At 34.2% G+C, this 21,753-nt stretch overlaps 1 protein-coding gene and 1 non-coding gene across 20 annotated transcripts in view; one reads left to right on the forward strand and one right to left on the reverse strand.

The window, feature by feature from the left end:
• The window catches only part of BBS9 (Bardet-Biedl syndrome 9), a 431,432-nt gene that overhangs the window by 286,277 nt on the left and 123,402 nt on the right, over positions 1–21,753 (reverse strand). The window lies entirely within an intron of this gene.
• LOC144289229 (U2 spliceosomal RNA) lies at positions 15,271–15,461 on the forward strand. The gene has a single exon (XR_013357220.1). It is a non-coding gene; the product is annotated as a U2 spliceosomal RNA (small nuclear RNA).

Below are 21,753 nucleotides of genomic sequence, written 5' to 3' on the forward strand. Positions count from 1 at the left end.
GTTCTGCTTAAAAGAGAAGAGACTACTTGAAAAGCATTAAACAATATTAATTTATCATCAAGAAAACTACTTGTAGTGAAGCACAGAGTATCACAGCATAGCTTTCTTTTTTGATTATGTCACTTTACAGAGATGAACACTAAAAGCAACCATTTGAATTTCTAGATGAATTGGTCATTACCTAGAAAATCAAATTTGGCTTCATGAATATAAATTCATTTTTTAATGTTTATCATGTTTAGACTTTTTAAAATATAAGCATGAATGTGATTGCATAAAAGCTTCCAAATGTGATTTATTTAGTAAGAACATAACTCTAAGGTATCGCATTAAAGTTGCCATGTACCGCTCTGGTATCCAGCAGCTAAAAGGGTCAGTTGTATTACCAAAAATGAGAGGGCAGATGCTACCTATTAAGAATGCCCACTGCCTTAAATCTACAGCAGCCGCCAGCCAAAGCTTCCCACCCCCCGACCCCTCTCTAGAAAGCCACCCACATCCCATCAACTGTGAAGGGGAAGAAAGACACAGAAATACATACATACAAACCTAAGTTTTGTAGGGGAAGTTTTTGTGTATGGAAGGAGAGGGAGTTGCTGCTGGTGATACAGTAAACATATCAAAATCGAAAGACATTTAGAAATAATCTTATTGCTACTAATTGGTCCGATCAAAGTTAAAAAGTATCATAGAACACTGAATAAATTACTTGCCTTCAGTGACTTCTAAGAAAATAATATATTAAACTAAGATTCAAGGTCTTATGTTTCCATGCTTCAGAGGTTCTATACTACTCCAAGAAAAAGGAAGAAAATGTCTTTAAGACACCTCCACATTAGGGCAACCTAACTTGTACTCCACTGAGAAATGAAATAGCATGAAGATATTTCTAGCAATTAAGTGAAAATCATATGTAAAATTTTGCTCAGATCTCTTCTTATAGGGAAAAAAGTCTCCCAGAAGCAGAAGGTAATTAAGAGGGATATATGAAGAAAAATAGAAGATACTGGGAGGAAATGAAATTAACAATAACTCATTAATAAATGTAAAATTTTAAAGTATCTGAATCACTACCATCTGGTCTAAAGACAGAGGTTCTTATCTAATGATTAAATAAGATAGTATTATTTATACACACAGGAAGGAAAAGTAGAAAATAAGACTTAATGTTACCTATTCTAAAGAGATTTAATTGTATTATAAGTTTTCTTTACTTACACTGTTTTTTTTTTATTTTTTTTTTATTTATTTATGACAGTCACAGAGAGAGAGAGAGAGAGGCAGAGACACAGGCAGAGGGAGAAGCAGGCTCCATGCCAGGAGCCCGACGCGGGACTCAATCCGGGGACTCCAGGATCGCGCCCTGGGCCAAAGGCAGGCGCCAAACCGCTGCGCCACCCAGGGATCCCACTTACACTGTTTTTTAGATGATAATTATGTGACCTCAAGAAACAGTATTTCATTAGAAACAACAGAGGTTTGCACTGTAAGATATGAAGCTGTTCATGCCTTCATAAAACTCTACACATTCTCTGACCTGTGTTGACTCATCTCCTCTCTTGTGACAAATTATAGATCCTCTTCCTTTCCTATGAGTCTTCTGCTTATCTAATTCATAATTAAAACTCTGAGGTTTTTCCCAAAGAGCATCAGAGTATTGTGTACTTCTGATTTTTGTTTTGCTAGAACCCATTCTATTTTCACTTTTCTATAGTTATATACTTAAGGTGGCCAATGCTGATATAAATGTATATAAATTTGTTAAGAATATTAAATATCTTCATGTAAAATATAGAAGTAAAGGAATTTTGACACAGCCAATTAGAAAACAGGCGAATGTGTTTTCTGTAAATTGATATCTGTACACAAAAATACATGAACTCATGACTACTAACATAAAGTCAATGCCAATAAAAACATAATTCTTTTGAAATTTCTTTTCTACAAGCTACAGTAACAATACAGGCATATTCATTAGCATAGTGAGTAATTATGCATTTAAGGAATTCAAACTGCAATCATGCCCTTTATGAAACATGGATCCAAGACTCTTCATGATGTATTCATCTATGTCTGATGAAATAAAAAAGGTGAGTAAAATGTTTGACCTAAATAAACAAATGTTCCACAAGTAAATCCCCATCATCCATAGAAGAAGGGACAGGATTACCAAGATTAAATTCAATTCCCACAAAATTGAAAACCCTTGTTTTAGGCCATAGTTTTAACCTACACCATAACAAATGGAATACGGTCAAAAATTCTTTTAGGTGGCCAAATTAAAGGCTCTTAATTTCCCATAGGCAAACTGTTCAAGCTGTGAAGCTCCTCAGAGTCACTTGTTTCTAGACCATTCCTCCTCTAATTTCTTTAGTCAATCATTGAACCAGCATTCAGTGAATACCAACTCACTGTCAAGCATGAAGACACTGCATAAGAATGATCCCTATGGCAAAAGAACACCCATTCTTTTTTTTTTTTTTTTTTGGCTTTGTTGAGCTATAACTAACAAATAAAATTATATATGTTTAAATTATACAATATGATGACTTGATACAAATACTTTGTGAAAAATGATTATCACAATTAAATTACTTAGCATATCCATCACCTCACAGAACTGCCATTTTTTTTCTTTTGTGGTGAGAATGCTTTTTAGGTCTACTCTCTTGGCAAATTTTGAGTATACAATACATGATTATTAACTATAATCACCATGCTGTACATTTAGGTCCCCAGAGCTTACTCATCTTATATCTGAAGACTGTGCCCTTTAAACAACATCTCTTCATCTTCCCCTCCCCTAGTAATAATCACCATTCTACTCTTAGAAATGCCCATTCTTTACGCCAATTCCCTGGAAAAAGCCTCCCTTGGAGAATGCAGTCTCCTCAGATTTGAAACTAGAATGGCCTTAACACTATACTTCACAGGACTCTGATCCTGGCCACAGAGAGAGCCTAAATTGGGGAGCTAAAACCTATGAGAATTTGGGCAGCCCTTGGTGGCTCAGCGGTTTAGCGCTGCCTTCAGCACAGGGTGTGATCCTGGAGACCTGGGATCAAGTCCCACATCGGGCTCCCTATATAGAGCCTGCTTCTCCTTCTGCCTGTGTCTCTACCTCTCTGTCTCTGTTTCTGTCTCTCTCTCTCTCTCTCTGATGAATAATGAATAACATCTTTTATAAATAAATGAATGAATGAATGAATGAATGAATGAATGAATAAATAAATAAATAAATAAATAAATAAATAAATAAATAAATCCTGTGAGAATTCACACTGGAAGACAAATGCTTTGTTTCTGTGCTACATGACATTCTGAATGACCCTTACCTGCTACTGCTATTCACTTTAGCTTGTCTTTAAGAAACCAATCATTGTAGAACTCACTGGGCTTCTGGGACTAGTGGATTTCATTGTATATTTGCATATTACCTGGACAGTTGAAATGGTCTAAAAATGAGGTTTGCCAAAACTGAAGGTACTATATTAATCCATCTTAATATCACTAAAGGTAACATAATACTTCTAGTCACAACTGCATTTCCTAAACTCAAATGTGACATAATCTTGGCAGACTTTTTCAAAATAAATATGAATTTTCATGAAATATATACAAGATAAAGAAAGACATGCATTTGGGGGAAATAACACAAGAAAGGTGACAACAATCTCCCTAAAAGCAACCCATAATAACTATTGTATTGTTCAATTTTTCTATTTTTATATTATAGCACATAAAAATGGGCAAAAGTAATCTAGATAATTATTATTTTAAGAAAAGTTTATTTAACTTTTCTTAAAATACCAGTTTTTAGACACTAGCAATTAAGGAATAGAAAAGGAGAAGGTTAAGATGAATAATCAATCCAAAATTACCTTAAGGATGTGACTATTGATTAAAAGTAAAGATTCACTGTCTAAAGTCTATGTTAAAAAGCACAAGTCCTGTCTGTAATCCAAACAGCAATAAATAAAATTTATGAGATCTGACTCTATACAAGCACCAAAAATAAAAATTATTTCATAATATGTCATCTTACCTAAAAAGAAATTTATTTTGCTTAGCATTCTACTTTTAAAAATATGTTTAGGGTCCCTGGGTGGCTCAGCCAGTTAAGCATCTGACTCTTGATTTCAGCTCAGCTGAAGATCTCAGGGTTGTGAGATCAAGCCCTGAGTTAGGCTTCATGCTGGGCATGAAGCCTGCTTAAGTTAAGATTCTGTCTCTCCCCACAAAGAGATGGAAAAATATTCCATGCTCATGGATTGGCAGAATTAATATTGTGAAAATGTCAATGTTACCCAGGGCAATTTACACATTTAATGCAATCCCTATCAGAATACCATGGACTTTCTTCAGAGAGCTAGAACAAATTATTTTAAGATTTGTGTGGAATCAGAAAAGACCCCGAATAGCCAGGGGAATTTTAAAAAAGAAAACCATAGCTGGGGGCATCACAATGCCAGATTTCAGGTTGTACTACAAAGCTGTGGTCATCAAGACGGTGTGGTACTGGCACAAAAACAGACACATAGATCAGTGGAACAGAATAGAGAACCCAGAAGTGGACCCTGAACTTTATGGTCAACTAATATTCGATAAAGGAGGAAAGACTATCCATTGGAAGAAAGACAGTCTCTTCAATAAATGGTGCTGGGAAAATTGGACATCCACATGCAGAAGAATGAAACTAGACCACTCTCTTGCACCATACACAAAGATAAACTCAAAATGGATGAAAGATCTAAATGTGAGACAAGATTCCATCAAAATCCTAGAGGAGAACACAGGCAACACCCTTTTTGAACTCGGCCACAGTAACTTCTTGCAAGATACATCCACGAAGGCAAAAGAAACAAAAGCAAAAATTGGGACTTCATCAAGATAAGAAGCTTTTGCACAGCAAAGGATACAGTCAACAAAACTAAAAGACAACCTACAGAATGGGAGAAGATATTTGCAAATGACGTATCAGATAAAGGGCTAGTTTCCAAGATCTATAAAGAACTTATTAAACTCAACACCAAAGAAACAAACAATCCAATCATGAAATGGGCAAAAGACATGAAGAGAAATCTCACAGAGGAAGTCATAGACCTGGCCAACACGCACATGAGAAAATGCTCTGCATCACTGGCCATCAGGGAAATACAAATCAAAACCACAATGAAAAAAAAAAAAAAACACGTCACACCAGTGAAAAATTAACAAGACAGGAAACAACAAATGTTGGAGAGGATGTGGAAAAAGGGGAACCCTCTTGCACTCTTGGTGGGAATGTGAACTGGTGCAGCCACTCTGGAAAACTGTGTGGAGGTTCCTCAAAGAGTTAAAAATAGACCTGCCCTACGACCCAGCAATGGCACTGTTGGGGATTTACCCCAAAGAAACAGATGCAATGAAACGCCGGGACACCTGCACCCCGATGTTTATAGCAGCAATGTCCACAATAGCCAAACTATGGAAAGAGCCTCGGTGTCCATCGAAAGATGAATGGATAAAGAAGATGTGGTTTTATGTATACAATGGAATATTATTCAGCCATTAGAAATGACAAATACTCACCATTTGCTTCAACGTGGATGGAAGTGGAGGGCATTATGCTGAGTGAAATAAGTCAATCGGAGAAGGACAAACATTATATGGTCTCATTCATTTGAGGAATATAAATAAAAGTGAAAGGGAATAGAAGGGAAGGGAGAAGAAAGGGGTAGGAAATATCAGAAAGGGAGACAGAACATGAAGACTCCTAACTCTGGGAAACGAACTAGGGGTGGTGGAAGGGGAGGAGGGCGGGGGGTGGGAGTGAATGGGTGACGGGCACTGAGGGGGGCACTTGACGGGATGAGCACTGGGTGTTATTCTGTATGTTGGCAAATTGAACACCACTAAAAAATAAATTTATCATTAAAAAAAAAATTCTGTCTCTCCCCCCCCCAAAAAAAAGATTCTGTCTCTCCCTATAAATAAATAAATAAGTTAAAAATTAAAAGAATATTTAAACTACAAAAAATGGTATGCTTGCTGAACTAAAACATGCATAAATAACTATTATTATAACTATTTTTAGAAAAGTAATTTTTGTGAGGGGCACCTGGGTGGCTCATTTGGTCAAGCATCTAACTCATGATTTTGATTCAGGTCATGATCTCAGGGTTGTGAGATCAAGCCCCAGGGAAGGCTCCACACTGGGCATAGAGGCTTTTTAAGATTCTCTCGCTCTCGCTCTCTCTTCCCCCCGTCTCCTTCTCTAATTAATTAATTAGTTAATTAATAAGTAAGTAAGTAAAAGTAACTTTTGTGTAGAAAACAGTCATATATATTTCCATTTATATATTTCCATATTCCATTATATATTTCCATTTCTGGCAAAAATATAATAGTCTGGTGGGGGAGGAATAAAACAAATGCATAGGTTTAGCAAATCACGTACACTATTATCTCTAACTCAGGAAGTAATCCATTCCCATGATACATACAGAAATCCTATGTTTAATTCTAAGTCATGAACAATTTTCTACACCATCTCAATAAGGGAAATCTGTTCTAATCTTAGAGTACGTCATTCCTGGGCATTACTTCTATCAAAACACTATGCCACACACACTAAACAATAAAAAATAAAAGAGCGAATCTTTCAACAAACTGTAACTTTGATTCTTATAATCTTTACATAAAACTGTGTAATAAGTTCTAAATTTTGCCATTTTTATATGGTGATGCTTTATGGTTGCAGTAGTTGTGGTGATGTCAGTTATGCTAAAGAACAACAGATGGACTGGAGGGAAGACAAAGCATTTCCTACCATCTGGAAGCCTGCAGAAATTGAAAAAAGCAGTAAGATAGCCTTTTTCACTCCATTCTCCCATTACTCCCAATGTGATTGTTTTAATTTTTCATATATTTCCACTAACTTTAAGTATTCTGGATATTGCTTCCAAAAAAAATTGTTTCTGCTACTTACTCATACATGAGCCCTATGCTACATACACACTGTATGGGCACAGTTGATGCTCTGGAAAGTAGAGCATGTTTTTTTTTTTCGAACTACAGATATCATATTTGTTCCATCATTAATGAAGTTTTTTTTAAGGGAATACAGAATTTTTATTCTAAGTGTTCAAAATTATTGCAAAATTCACTGCTAAACATAAATCATTATATGGTCCAAATCAGAATAATTTTCCTTCTAAGAAAAATTTTTAAATGTTCAATTAATATGACCTGTACCAACTGATTTAAAATATGTAGGCAACAGAATGGAATAAGAAGAGAGAAATCTGGTGTTGGAAATAAATATAAATGAAAGATAAAAGCAATCTAAAAATAGCATTCAAAATGCATTCAAAAGCAAACAGTACTACTTTTTATTGTATTTGACTACTAAAATACTAGTAATTTCTAACTTACAAACCATAATCCCCCTTTAAATAAGAAAGGAATAATTTTCTATAACTCTATTCTTAATTAAAATATTTACTAACTTATATTTCATTTTTCATCATTCATTAAACACAAAAGATTTGTGTTTGAATCTAATGAATCTAAACTATTTAATGTTTAAATGAAAGAGTTTTGGTAGTATTGTTATTTTTCCAAGGACTGGAGTTTATTTTTAGAATACCTGAGACTTTCTTAAAGATATTTAGAAAACATATTCAGATTCTTCCACCCCTCCAAAAGTAATCACTTGTTGTAGGCTTCTGCTTTCTGGCTTTTCAGATGTTTACCATTACAACTTTAAATAATATACTTTTCATTAGGTTGAATATTGGGTAGCACTTATCTGAAAGGGAAGCAATTGTTTAATTGTTTTGGGGAAAGAAAAGATATGAGAGTTTTTTGTTGAAACAAAAAGAGTTTCGACATCCACTTCTAGCAGTATGGTGGCCTAAATACTTGGAAGGGCCTATCATGTTCTGCTTTTCCATATCATAACACTTATCTGCTTACCCTATAATGAGTTGTTCACATGTTTGATTATGCTCTTGGGCATGTTAACTGATCTTTCTATGCTTCAGTTTCATCATCTATAAAATAGGGATGGTAATAATTGTAGTAACTGTTCTTAGAAGAATTAAATAAATATGTTCATAGCACTTAGAATGGTACCTTATGGACAGTATGTGAAATACATATTAGCTATTATTATTTGTACTCTTAGAATAATGTTACAGTGAAAGAGCACATTATTAATTAAATAATCAGTGTATGCTCTAAAACATCTTCATAATATAGTATATTATATACATTCTATCTACAAATATTAAAATACTTTCATTGTAAAATCATTTGAAAATTAAAGATGTTTTTTGATTAATTACAAAGGAAAAAAGGCTAATAAATCTTTCTTCCTGAACTAAGCAAAGTTTTTGTCTAGCCAAGCCTTATCAAGATTTGAATATATATTCTAATTAGAACATAGACTCTACATTAACAAATTAATATTCAATCATGGCATTCTGTCATCTTTTACTTAATTAAAACAAAAAACCCTTTAACTTTGAATTAGTACAGTTTCCCTGTGTAGTTGTTTTTTTTTTTTTTTTTTTTAATTCATGAGAGACAGAGAGAGAAAGGCAGAGACATAGGCAGAGAGAGAAGCAGGTTCCATGCAGGGAGCCCGATGTGGGACTCAATCCCGGGTCTCCAGGATCACACCCTGAGCCAAAGGCAGATACTCAACTGCTGAGCCACTCAGGCATCCCTCCCTGTGTAGTTTTAAACATTATACACTCCAAGTATATGGGTACCTGCTTTTTTTAAGTACATCAACAAAGCAGGTAGTAACTCTGTTTTTATCTTACACTTATTTTAAAAAGTAAACTGCAGTGCAGTGAAGAAAAGGCAGTAGATATTCTCTGTCTATTACAGGTAAGAAAACCACTGAATATGGATCTCCATTTTAGAATATATATGAACCCTCCTATAAGCTCAGTGGCAGATCGTGTGGATCACAGAGGTCAGACAACTGAGAACTAAAGCCCTATTTTACCAGGTAATATACTACAAGTTTCAAGTTAAATGATGACATGATTGTTTGACTATATTATATTTTAAACTTTGTTTTTAGAAATTTTAATTAATATTCTGTTCTCTTGAAATGAAAAAATATATACTGTCATTCTTCTAAATCTGTTTTTTGAAGATGTAGGAAGTTAGTAAAAGTTTCTAAACTATTAAACTTGATACATCAAACATATCAAAATTTTTGAATTACCTGCTAACAGTTCTTAGATTTAAGATCCTAATGATGCAATGATACTAGTGGACAGCAGGCAATAAATGTTGCTATATTTTTTGCATTTTCTTTCAGAAAACAATTGATTCTAATTTTAAGTCATCCAGCATTAGCCTACACAGCAAGATTTATACATTTACAAACACATTTTTTTTATTTTGGCAAAAACCCAGGTTTGCATGCCAAAGCAAATTCTGAAATAGAGGCCATATACTGGTTAATAGGCTAAAGGAATTAAGTCTGTCCAAAGTTCCAAAGTTCTTAGCAGCAGCATATAAACCTAACTACCAAAAAAATCACTTTGTTTCACTTCTATATTCCGTTTCACCCACCCCCATTAGCAATTTAGAAAACTGTAACCTTTTCCCATTGGGAAAAAGAGATATTAAACACACACACACACACACACACACACACACACACATACACTGAGACACCAAAAACCCCTCATTCTATATTTGAAACTAGAATTTTTGAAGTGAGGAGAGATTATATAAAATTACATGGGTTTCCAAGAGAGATGAAAGTAAATCACCAACCTGATACAAATGATCTCCCAGAACCAGAATCAAGAAGATCCTAACTAGTGAAAGGCAAAATACTTTCCTGCTGACAACTCTACTGAACAGCTGACTTCCCACCCCCACCCCCATATTCACTATCAAATTAATTCCCATATCCATTATGGAAGAGAATCAGACCCAAAACATGGACATTTTTCCATAGAGATTATATTCTTTGATATTGAGAACTTCATTTTTAAGAGAAGTTCATAGTCTCAATGACAGTATGTCTAGAGAAATTTTTCAGTGGAAATACATGGTAATAAGAAGAACTCTACCTTTAAAACATTTAATATATAAAACAGAAAAATACAAACTCAACTAGCATTCTAAGCACTCCTTATTCTTGGCTATACAGTGTTTCTAAAAACTCTGGCAAGCAAATTAAACAGATTTACTATGGAATGTAACAAAGTCAAACAATCTGGAACTGTAATTACTATTAAACTTTTCATGAGAATGGAGGATGCTGTATTCTACATTATTACATAAAAAAATAAAATGATAATGAAAACATGAAACCAAGCAAAAGATTTCTAATTTTCATAAGGAGAGTTTTTCTGAGGGTTATAGCCCCAATGGACAAATAACAACAAAGATATGGCTTTTTAATTTATTGATGATTGGAAGTCTTTTCCATGTGAATGAAACACTTACCAAAGTAGCAATACTGCAGTTCATAAAAGAAAGTACCAATCACAGACAGTATGTCAGCTATGGCTTAGCCACAGGGCCATAAGGACATTATAAGCACAATTCTTGTTCAATCAATATGAAATCCAATCAGTATAAAATCTAGAGAATGCCTCATTAAAGACCTTGACCTCACACAACAGAAATATATGCCTGCAAATAATAATGACCATTCAAAATAAAGCAATTCATTTTACTCCAAAAATGCTTCAATACAATTGACATAAACAAGTTGTCCAATTCATGGTTACTAAGGTATTAACAATAAGAGAAAGAAAAAAAAACAGCAAATATAATCTATTTTGTTCTTCTCTTCCCCACACTATGTTAAGTTATAAACTACTATGTTGCATTAGCAGTCCCACCAGGCCCCAAGTGAAGCTCCCATTTTCTGGGTAGGGGCTTTCTCACCCTATTTACCATTCATACCTAAAAATCCAATTATAACCTTATGCCTCTTAAGCTACAATGGGCTTCTTTAAATCTGATTTATCACTCTTAGTATAGAAAAGAAAATGTTTTTTTACTTTGCAAATAGAATGAAAATGCAAAACAAAACAGAGGAAAACAAAAGATGAACAAGCAAAAATAGGGGAAGAAGATAGACTTCTCAGGATAAACTAATGGTGAAAACACTGAAATTTAAGTGTTTAAACACAGTAAAATGAGTCAAATGAACTTAATTTAATTATAATACAGTTTCTAAAAACCCCACCAAACGAATATAAATACTACATTATGATTGGGAGATAGGAAAGTTAGGAAAATGGTCATATTAATGTCAAAACCCACTATGTCAAATTTCATAAAAGTATGCAAATTCTTTCCCTGAACTAGAATTCAGCTATAATGAGCACTGCACAAAGTAAGACCAAGCATTAACTGAGAAGGATAGTGGAGTATCTAATTACTAAGACAGTAATATTTTCTGTATAAAATCAAGAGCTCAGCCACCATTCAAGGATCATATCTTTCTAAAAAGGCTGACATTTTATTCTTACATTTTTTTTCAAAACAACAGAACACTACACTGCTCAATCGCTTGCTTGAACAGAACTATTTTTGAAAATTAAAAGGTATTTATAACTGGAAAAAAAAACCAACTTCTCCAAAAGGCTCTCTAAATTCAGAGATCTCTATTCCAATCCAATTCCTAAACAGATTTTTCCCTGCAACCTAATAATATGATCCTAAGGCTATTCTGAAATATTCAGCTCAATATGGAGCTGAATATGGCAACAGCCTTCAATGCAATCTCTCTAATACCTAAAATCAACACAGGAACTGAAATACACAGACACAAAAAGCATTAGAAAGTGGGAGAAAAGGGGAAAGAGAGAAAGGAAAACAACCCCATAAATTGTAAATCCAGAATCTAAAAGAAATTTAGACTAGTAACCAGGTAGATGAAGCCAAAAATTAGTTTTAGCTCATGCCACATCCCAGCTTCACTTCATAGAGACCACCTGAACAAAGACAGGAAGATGTTTCATTCTTCTTCTCTAATCCAATCCCTTACTCAATCTGATTCAGAAAACCAGATTCTATATAAGCAATAAAACTATGCAGATACATTTTACTAATTAATTCTGACCTATGATGGCAGTAATATATCTTAACCCTACTCATCTAAACCTTTCCCAACTTTACCACTTCTCTTTCCCCCTCTACGCTACCTACCTACATCCATACAGGGGTAACAAATTCTATAAACAACTGGCCACATAAGGAACAGATATCAGTAGTAGCGCATTATATGGTCAGAGATAGAGTCCAAAATAAACACCACTATAAACATGTTTCAAAATAAGACATAACCTGGTACAAATGCATTATGGTAACTGTAGCCTGCCATATACTAACTACACTGGGGTGCTCATACCGAAGGTGCAGGAGGTAAGAGGCATGAGAGGGAGAAAAATAGTGCCTCAGTAGACTAAAAAAATCTCCAATAGTACACATTAAAAAGAGCAAAACGAATGCTGTAGAAGCTCAAATCAATGATTAAGAATACAAAACTCACTCTCCAAAAAAACAGGGGGAAAAAATGACACAGAAATGAAAATTATAAAGAAGAAGATAGTATATATAAGGAACAGAAAATAAACAGCCAACCAAAAGATATTATTAGTTTCCCTGAAGAATGAAAACATTTAACAGGTCTGAAAGAATAATCAAAGATGAAATATAAGGAAGTTTCCTTCAGCTGCCAAACAAATGGTTTAAACAGATTATATTCACTACCTTCCCAACTAAATCAAGAAAAACAATATTAGACAAATATATGGTGGCAAATATGATATTTACAGAGAAAATGAAAAACATTCTATAAGCAATCAGACATAAAGAACTAGTTACTTATAAAAGAACAAAAATCAAGTTGTCCGTAATTCTCCCCAGCAACAATAAACATTAACTGATAAAGAAATGACTTCTAATCAAAAATGGCACAACAAAACTCAAAACTCACCAAAAGCAGCAGAAAGTATGACAATAATAACTACCACCACAACCCAAAAAAGGGCAAGTTGAACAAGTAAATAACTACAATCACAATTAACAAACTTTGAGACATATCTGTACTGCCAAACATTTTAAATTGTGGGCCACAATTAAATAGGGTGCCAAGAACTGACACATGCTCCTCAGACCTCCAGCAGAATAGAGATCAACTCCCAGGCTAACACAAAATGACCTAACGGCATAAGTGGGATGCAGGACATGCAACATCAGAAAACCACAGTGGAAATAAAAGATGCATTTATCAATTGGTTCACTTTGGAAGCAATGAAGATAAGAAAACAAGCAGCAGCCACTACTTTTTAGCACCAAGAGCCTGTGACTGGGTGTGCAGGGGAATTCCTGTTAGACTGACCAATCTCTTAAACCCTGAAAACTGAAGGAATTGGGTCCCCAGAGCAAAGGAAAAAAAAAAAAAAAAACACAGTGAGAAGGTGAAGTCTCAGTTGGTCTGAGCTCATTAGTCTCCCCCATTATTTCCCACATGATTCTTCAACAAATTTCTATCACCATTTTTAAAGTAGTAATAACTGCAGTAGTAATAACTGTAGTAATAACTGCAATAACAGAGGACCTATGTGTATAAATTTCAAATAAAGTAAAAGAGGGGAAAGAAAGAGATGAAAGACACATAAGCAAAAGGCAGAAAATATCCACAGCAAAAACTTCCCAAGGAAACAAAAGGAGAATCAAACAAATAGTAACCATTGTATCAATGAGTTGTCAACATAATTTTTTTTATTTAAAAAACTCAAACAAGGGGTGCCTGGATGGCTCAGTTAGTCAAGCATCTGCCTTCAGTTCAGGTCATGATCCAAGGGTCCTGGAATCCAGTCCCACCTCGGGCTCCCTGCTCAGCGGAGAGCCTGCAACTCCCTCTCTCTCTGCCCCTCCCCCCACTTGTGAGCACACTTCTCTTTAATAAGATAAGGAAAGTGTCCTGCTAACGCTTTCTTCTTCCTCTTGTCAAATTCTGTTATAGTTGGTATTGTATTATTCATTTTGTCAACATTTAAAATATTTACATGCATTTTGGTAATCACAATTTTCACAATCCTTTCATCCTATCCATATCTAAACGGACTCAAAGCTTACTGCCAATTTGTTTTTATTTTTCCTAAATTATCTTGATTCACTTCTTGGTTAGTTGAATTTAATCATCCTTTTTCCTTTCTTGTTTTTTTTTTTAAAAAAACTCAAAAGGGGCAGCCTGGGGGGCTCAGCAGTTTAGCACCACCTTCAGCCCAGGGTGTGATCCTGGAGTTCCGAGATCAAGTCCCACATTGGGCTCCCTGCATGGAGCTTGCTTCTCCCTCTGCCTGCGTCTGTGCCTCTCTCTCTCTGTGTCTCTCATGAATGGATAAATAAAATTAATTAAAAAAATGTTCAAACAAAACTATAGGGATAAAAGCCACAGTAAATGCAGTAACAAGATAAAATAAAAACAAACTCAAGAGCATGATAGACAAGGGAAAAAAAATCACACAAATCAAAATGGAAAGAAAAAATATATACAAATAATTAATAAGGAGATGCCAGATTTGGAAGACAACATAGAGCTAGCATATTTATAACAAGGAGATTAAAAGGGTGTCAGACTTCAGTTCAGGTCATGATTACAGGATCCTGGGATTGAGCCCTGAGTAGGGCTCCCTGCCCAGCAAGAAGTCTGCTTCTTCCTCTGCCCCTTCCCCTACTCATGCTCATGCTCTCTCTCTCAAATAAATAAATAAAATCTTTAAAAAATGATATTAAGAAAACAAAACTATTGGGTGCTATATGCAACTGATGAATTATTGAATTCTACATCTGAAACTAATGATGTATTGTATGCTGGCTAATTCAATTTAAATAAAAAAAAAGAAAAGAAAACTAAACTAGTAGAGCAGAACCAATAGTCAAAGCTATAATGGAAGAATATTTTCCTGAAAAAAAAAAAAGAATATTTTCCTGAAATGAATAAAAACTTGAATCTATAAATCTCATGTTTTCCCAGAACAAACTGATACAGAATTAATCAATTGTCAATAATGCTAGCTAATTTTACAGTCCTTCAAGGATTTAAAAAATAAGTTAGTTATGAGACAAAAAGTAATTCATCCAATAAGAACTTTTACAAATAAATTTAAGTCCACCTCAGACCTTCCCACAGCAACTGTCAACACCAAATGGAATGGCCAAATTTCTGAGGGAAGCTAAGATAACCTTCAAGTATAACAGCATAAACAACTCTTGAAAATGCAGGGGATCGCTTCTCGGCCTTTTGGCTAAGATCAAGTGTAGTATCTGTTCTTATCAGTTTAATATCTGGTATGTCCTCTATCTGAGGACAATATATTAAATGGATTTTTGGAGCAGGGAGATGGAATAGGAGCTTGCTCCGTCCACTACACACATCGACCTGGTATTGCAGTACCTCCAGGAACGGTGCACCCCCTCGGGGGAGACACTCGGTTGTCAAAGACAGATCCTCTGCTAACCTCAGCCGCAATTTCACGGTTTGTGGGAGCAACTGACCATTGTACTACTGTTTTTCTCTTTCTGGTTTAAGTCGTTCATTTCCCTAAAGCTGTTTTTAAGTTTTATTTTTACCTTTTTTTTTTTCCTAAAAAAAAAAAAAAGAAAATGCAGGGGATCCCTGGGTGGCTCAGCGGTTTAGCACCTGCCCTCAGCCCAAGGTGTGATCTTGGAGTCCCAGGATCGAGTCCCATGTCAGGCTCCCTGCATGGAGCCTGCTTCTCCCTCTGCCTGGGTCTCTGCCTCTCTCTCTTTCTCTCTGTGTAATAAAATCTTAAAAAAAAAAAAAAAAGAAAAAAAGAAAAGAAAATGCAAGAAGACTTAGAGGCTTTCCTCAAGAAAGGAAAAAGGATGATTAAATTCAACTAACCAAGAAGTGAATCAAGGTAATTTAGGAAAAATAAAAACAAATTGGCAGTAAGCTTTGAGTCCATTTAGATATGGATAGGATGAAAGGATTGTGAAAATTGTGATTACCAAAATGCATGTAAATATTTTAAATGTTGACAAAATGAATAATGCAATACCAACAATAACAGAATTTGACAAGAGGAAGAAGAAAGCGTAAGCAGGCCACTTTCCTTATCTTCAATAACAGGGACTCAACGGACACTGCCAAACATTATGTAGCTTTAAAAAACTGAAAATATTGTTGTAACAAATGACCAACATAAACTTATTGCTTAAAACAAAAAGTATTGAAAATAATAACCTTTTACCCTTTTTCTATTCTTGTTTATTAGGGTCTTTTAGAAACTAAAATAAACTGCTGTGAACAAACATTTACATAAAATTCATTTATTCCTTCCATTTCATCTATTCCTTTTGTCTGTTAGAATATAAAATAAATTTATATTTAAATACATTATTCTGGGGAACCTGGCTGGCTTAGTCAGTATAGCACAGAACTCTTGATCTCAGGGTTGTGAGTTCAAGCCCTACATTGGGCATAGAGCTTACATAAAAAATAAATAAATATTTAAAAAATTTTAAGAACGTATTATTCTGCTTTGGAAATGTTATTCTATGCCTAAATCTGCATCTTTGTAGACAAAAATATCAGCCTCATGTTTAATAGGCACTAACAAATGTTAAATCTAGAATGTTAAGACTGAGATAACTTCAGTGGCAAAGTTAGTTTTGTTTTTTGCTTTCTTACTTGCACTTTTAAATACGGCTTGAGATTTAAATAGTGCAGTTCTAAACTTTTTACAGAAAGTACAAGATTATTTTTTTCCACAAAAGTTATTTTTAAAAAAATATAGGAACAACATCAATAAAGTTTGAGGGGAATATGTGACCATACATTTTTACGATAAAATATTAACAACCCATACATTAAATTAGCCTATTAAGAGATGAGGCAAATCAGTTAAGTTAAAAATTATAATTTGTGATATAAAAAGATTCACAAAAAAAATAAAATAAAAAGATTCACAACATTTAACAGATATCGAAAAATAACAAAAATTAGCACAGGTCTGGATAAAAAGTGAATACAAATTTTAAAACATTCTCTAAAAAAAGTATTAGAATAGTTTAACAATAATAATTTGTAACTAAACATTATATGTTCTCATTCATTTGGGGAATATAAATAATAGTGAAAGGGAATATAAGGGAAGGGAGAAGAAATGTGTGGGAAATATCAGAAAGGGAGACAGAACGTAAAGACTGCTAACTCTGGGAAACAAACTAGGGGTGGTAGAAGGGGAGGAGGGCGGGGGGTGGGAGTGAATGGGTGATGGGCACTGGGGGTTATTCTGTATGTTAGTAAATTGAACACCAATAAAAAATAAATTAAAAAAATAATAATAATTTGTAACTAAAACCTTGTTACTGTAGCAAAGAACAAACAGTAACAAAGGATGTGTGGGTGTGTGCAGTGATATGTCTGAGAACAAGTTGAGTGTATACCCATGTCTGTATGTAGAGGTGGTACAGGGAGAGGGAAAACAGAAAAGGAGAAAGAAACAGTATATTAAACCCTTTGCCTACAATGGGGAGAAAGATTCATTTGATAAAAATCAAACGATTATGGCAAAAGTGAAAAGTAAACACTAAAAGAAATAAAGAAAAGAGATATCTATGTGTACGTACCATCCAATACATGGGAGATCTAAGTACAGAAAATCCCCAACTCACATAGAGAGGGAAAGCAAAGGAAATACTATTAAAAGTACAGAATATCAGGCAGCCCAGTTGGCTCAGTGGCTCAGCACCGCCTTCAGCCCAGGGCATGATCCTGAAGACCCAGGATCAAGTCCCACATCGGGCTCCCTGCAGGGATCCTGCTTTTCCCTCTGCCCGTGTCTCTGCCTCTCTCTCTCTCTCTCTGTGTCTCTCATGAATAAATGAATAAAATCTTAAAAAAAAAAAGTACAGAATATCATAGCGGATGAAAAATGACCAAATATATGGATTGTAACAATTGTAAAAAGTCGAGTAAAGGGAAATGATCTTCAAAATGGGCTGAAAGGGATCCCTGGGTGGTGCAGCGGTTTGGCGCCTGCCTTTGGCCCAGGGCGCGATCCTGGAGACCCGGGATCGAATCCCACGTCGGGCTCCCGGTGCATGGAGCCTGCTTCTCCCTCTGCCTATGTCTCTGCCTCTCTCTCTCTCACTGTGTGCCTATCATAAATAAATAAAAATTAAAAAAAAAAAACAAAATGGGCTGAAAAATTCAAATTGTTTACAAGAGATACATCCAAAATGACATTGCAGATTAAAGAACACAGAGACAACAGCATACCATTAATAGCAAACTGTATTCAAAGCAAATAAGACAAAAAGCAAAGAAATATTAAATGAGAACATAAAAAGGTCATTTTATATTGATTTATATTGATATTTAATTTTTTAAACTTACCAAAAGAATAAAATATCATAAACATACAGTGACTATATAGAACCAAACTATATTAACCAAAATGCTTAGTTATTCAACAAAAAAATGACAGAAAAAATATAGTAATAAAAGACTAACAGTCCACTCCTGAGCTACAACAGATTAATAGGGGAAAATATCAAAAAGAATGCAGAAGTTCTAAAATCATAATTTAGGTTTGACCTTAATTCTTGGAATATCTACAAATTTTATGCGTACTATTAAGCCACAAAGGAAATCCTTAAAAATACAACATAGCAAAAAGTGTACATTTAGGCTCACGTTCCCTTTCTACAAAGCACACAAAAAGAGAAATAACAGAAAGCACAAGTTGAACTTAAAAAAAAAACAAAAAAACAAGATCACTCTGAAATATGAAAACTCTCCTAATAAATTTGTCTTCAATAATAACCTTCCATCGATGACTTTCAATTGTTCCATATTTTTAAAAAGGTATTTCAACTGAAAGCTCTAAGATTTTAGAGCCATTCCTCCCCCTGACATGCACAAATCACAATGATTTTTATATATCTACCAAGCATATACCATATAATCAGCTTTCTGGCTGATTATTCAGTGTGATATGCAAAAGTAGAAAGGATCTCTAACATTAAAGGACAGTATGTTTGAGTTGAGGAGTCAGAAAAATTCAACAGCAATCACCAACATAATATAAATACAGAAATTCAGAGAAAAAGGAGACCAGAGCAGAGAGGGAAGGCTTATTTATGTGACTTGAGTTAGGACTCAGATAAAAGAAATTGGAAAATCCAGAGATAAATAGGGAAACCATTCTGGTCAAGAACACTACATTGATGAAGTTAAAGAATGAAATGGTTAAATATTGACAATTACAATAAGTTACTAAAGGTAAAGTAGATACAGCCTAGGAAGAAAAACACTGAAGTACCAGACCAAATTGTTTATCCTAAAAAAAACAAGCTGCAATAAGATTTTAAAGCACAACGGCTGTGGTTGCCAGCTAAAGTTTTGAAAGGTCCTCATCCCTTTGAACATCCATTCAAATAGACTCCCACTTTGAGGTATATTTCATATCTCTAGAGAGAATAACATTACCGATAAATGATGATTTTTATTGGCCATTTGAAAAACTAACCACAGCAGAGGTAAGATACTGGCCAGGCTTCCACAGCTACTTTGTGTAATGAGAAGAAAACAGTAATAGCTGAGAATTTAAAGAATATTATCACATTCATGCTCTTCCTATTCTTAAATTATGAACTATATACTTATTTCACATTCCCATAGTCCAACCCACAAAACTTAAAATAATTAAAAGTACTCTCTCTAATCAAGAATGCTGTTTACCCTGAACAGAAAGAAGGAAACACAGATTTAAAATTGGTTTATAATAAACAAGGTAGAGGACTTGGACTGCCAAGTAAATGGGAGTGGGAGGAAATAAAGCATCTTAGTTTCTGAGCAAACTGCTGTTTTTAAGTATAATTGCATCAACTTGATCCAAATGCAGTATTTTTTATTCATTGAAAAGAAACATATTAAAATAGCAGTGATTTCCTCTACAAATAAACACATTCAGCCAAGGAAGCTTCCACCAAAATAACTTAACTCTAAAGGTAATAAAAAGCGGAAGCAAAATTATTTCACTGCTTCTAATTTCAAATTATAACTTCTAAATATAAATACACTATACCTAAATCAGTAATAATCTTTTTTTTTTTTTAGTTCATGAGAGACCAGAAAGAGAGGCAGAGACACTGGCAGAGGGAGAAGCAGGTTCCCTTTGCGGGACTCAATCCCAGGACCCTAGGATCATGACCGGAGCCAAAGGCAGACATTCAACCACTGACTTACCCAAGTGCCCCCAGTAATAATCACTTTTAAAATTCTAATAAAAATTACAATGAAATTATTTCAGTCTAACTTTATACTTTTATATGCTAATATACATAAAAAAGAAAAATATTCCATGAGTAATTAAGTTATTGCTATATATTAACTGTGGAAATCATTAATAGCAATATTCACATATAATTGTTTATAATTATGACCTTAAAGAAGCTATGAGAAGAAATAGGAAGTTTCATTCACAAATACCTAAGTTTAGAGGTGAGAGACTACTTCTGAATACAAGCATCTTGATGCATACTACATGGAAATTTGTTTTCTTACCCCTAATAATTTCACTTATTTCTGGATCCTTACTTTATAAGATGCATCTGGACTGAAATCATAAATTAACCATAAAAAAATAATAAAAAAATAATAAAATAAAAAGAAAAATAAATTAATTAATTAATTAACCATAAATATCTGCTCAGAAACTGTATCTTTAAGCTTCTCTGAGTACAGTGACTCTTGAAATACATATGTCCCATGTAAATAATATATGTGCAAAATAAGTATTTTGACTAAATTGTCTCAAAAAGGTCTTTCTATCCATGACTCTCCTCTGCCCCACATACATACAAAAACCACAATGACCTTTTAGTACTTAAACCTGAGGGGCATGGGGACATCAAGCCAAAATGGGCCAAACACCCACCAGTGTGGATCTGTCTTCTTGCACCTGAGCTGTCACTTGGGAGGCCAAAGAGAACAGCTCTTAGATAGATATATGGACTACTTCAAGAATTCCTTTCCCAGAAGAGAAATACTTGACACTGCCCTGCTGGCAAGATGTTTTTCCTGTTCTAAATACTTCTAAGTAAATCTGGTTTAAAATGTCTGGTGTCTAGGTGTTTGGTTGAACTTAAAAAGACAATCTGGTAGATGTGGTGGTAAAAGCCAATCTCAATTTTAAATTTTTCATCGGATACAAAATAACTATAATTTGTTAAGTGCTTAGCAATTATATGATCGTATTTTCTCATAAAACATTAAAAAGCAACTTCTTTTTAAAATATTCAATGTTTTCAAAACAGGGTTTCCATTTTTCTAATATTCAAGCTTTAGATTAATCATTAATGCAAATATGAATACCTTTCATTGAGCTTCAACAATATTACATATCCAATCTCTTATTTTGGGGAAATTAGTCAGATACTACAAGTGCCATTGAAGAATTCTACATATCGTTTTTAAATTTCAATAAAATGATCTAAATAAGCAGAACTGACTAGATCTAGGGAATCTATAAAGCTTTATAGGAAGTCGTGTTTCTAGAGGCATCTGGCTAGCTCAGCCAATGGAGCATGTGACTCCTGGTCTGAGGATTGTGAGTTCAAGCCCCATGTTGTGTGCTGCAATTACTTAAAAATAAATTCTCTTTAAAAAAAAAAGAAAGAAAGAAAGTTGTGTTTTTATATTTTAACTGGGATTTTCAATTCCTAAACATAATCTGA

This window comes from Canis aureus, chromosome 18, assembly GCF_053574225.1.
Source record: "Canis aureus isolate CA01 chromosome 18, VMU_Caureus_v.1.0, whole genome shotgun sequence".
In the NCBI taxonomy this organism is placed as follows: domain Eukaryota; kingdom Metazoa; phylum Chordata; class Mammalia; order Carnivora; family Canidae; genus Canis; species Canis aureus.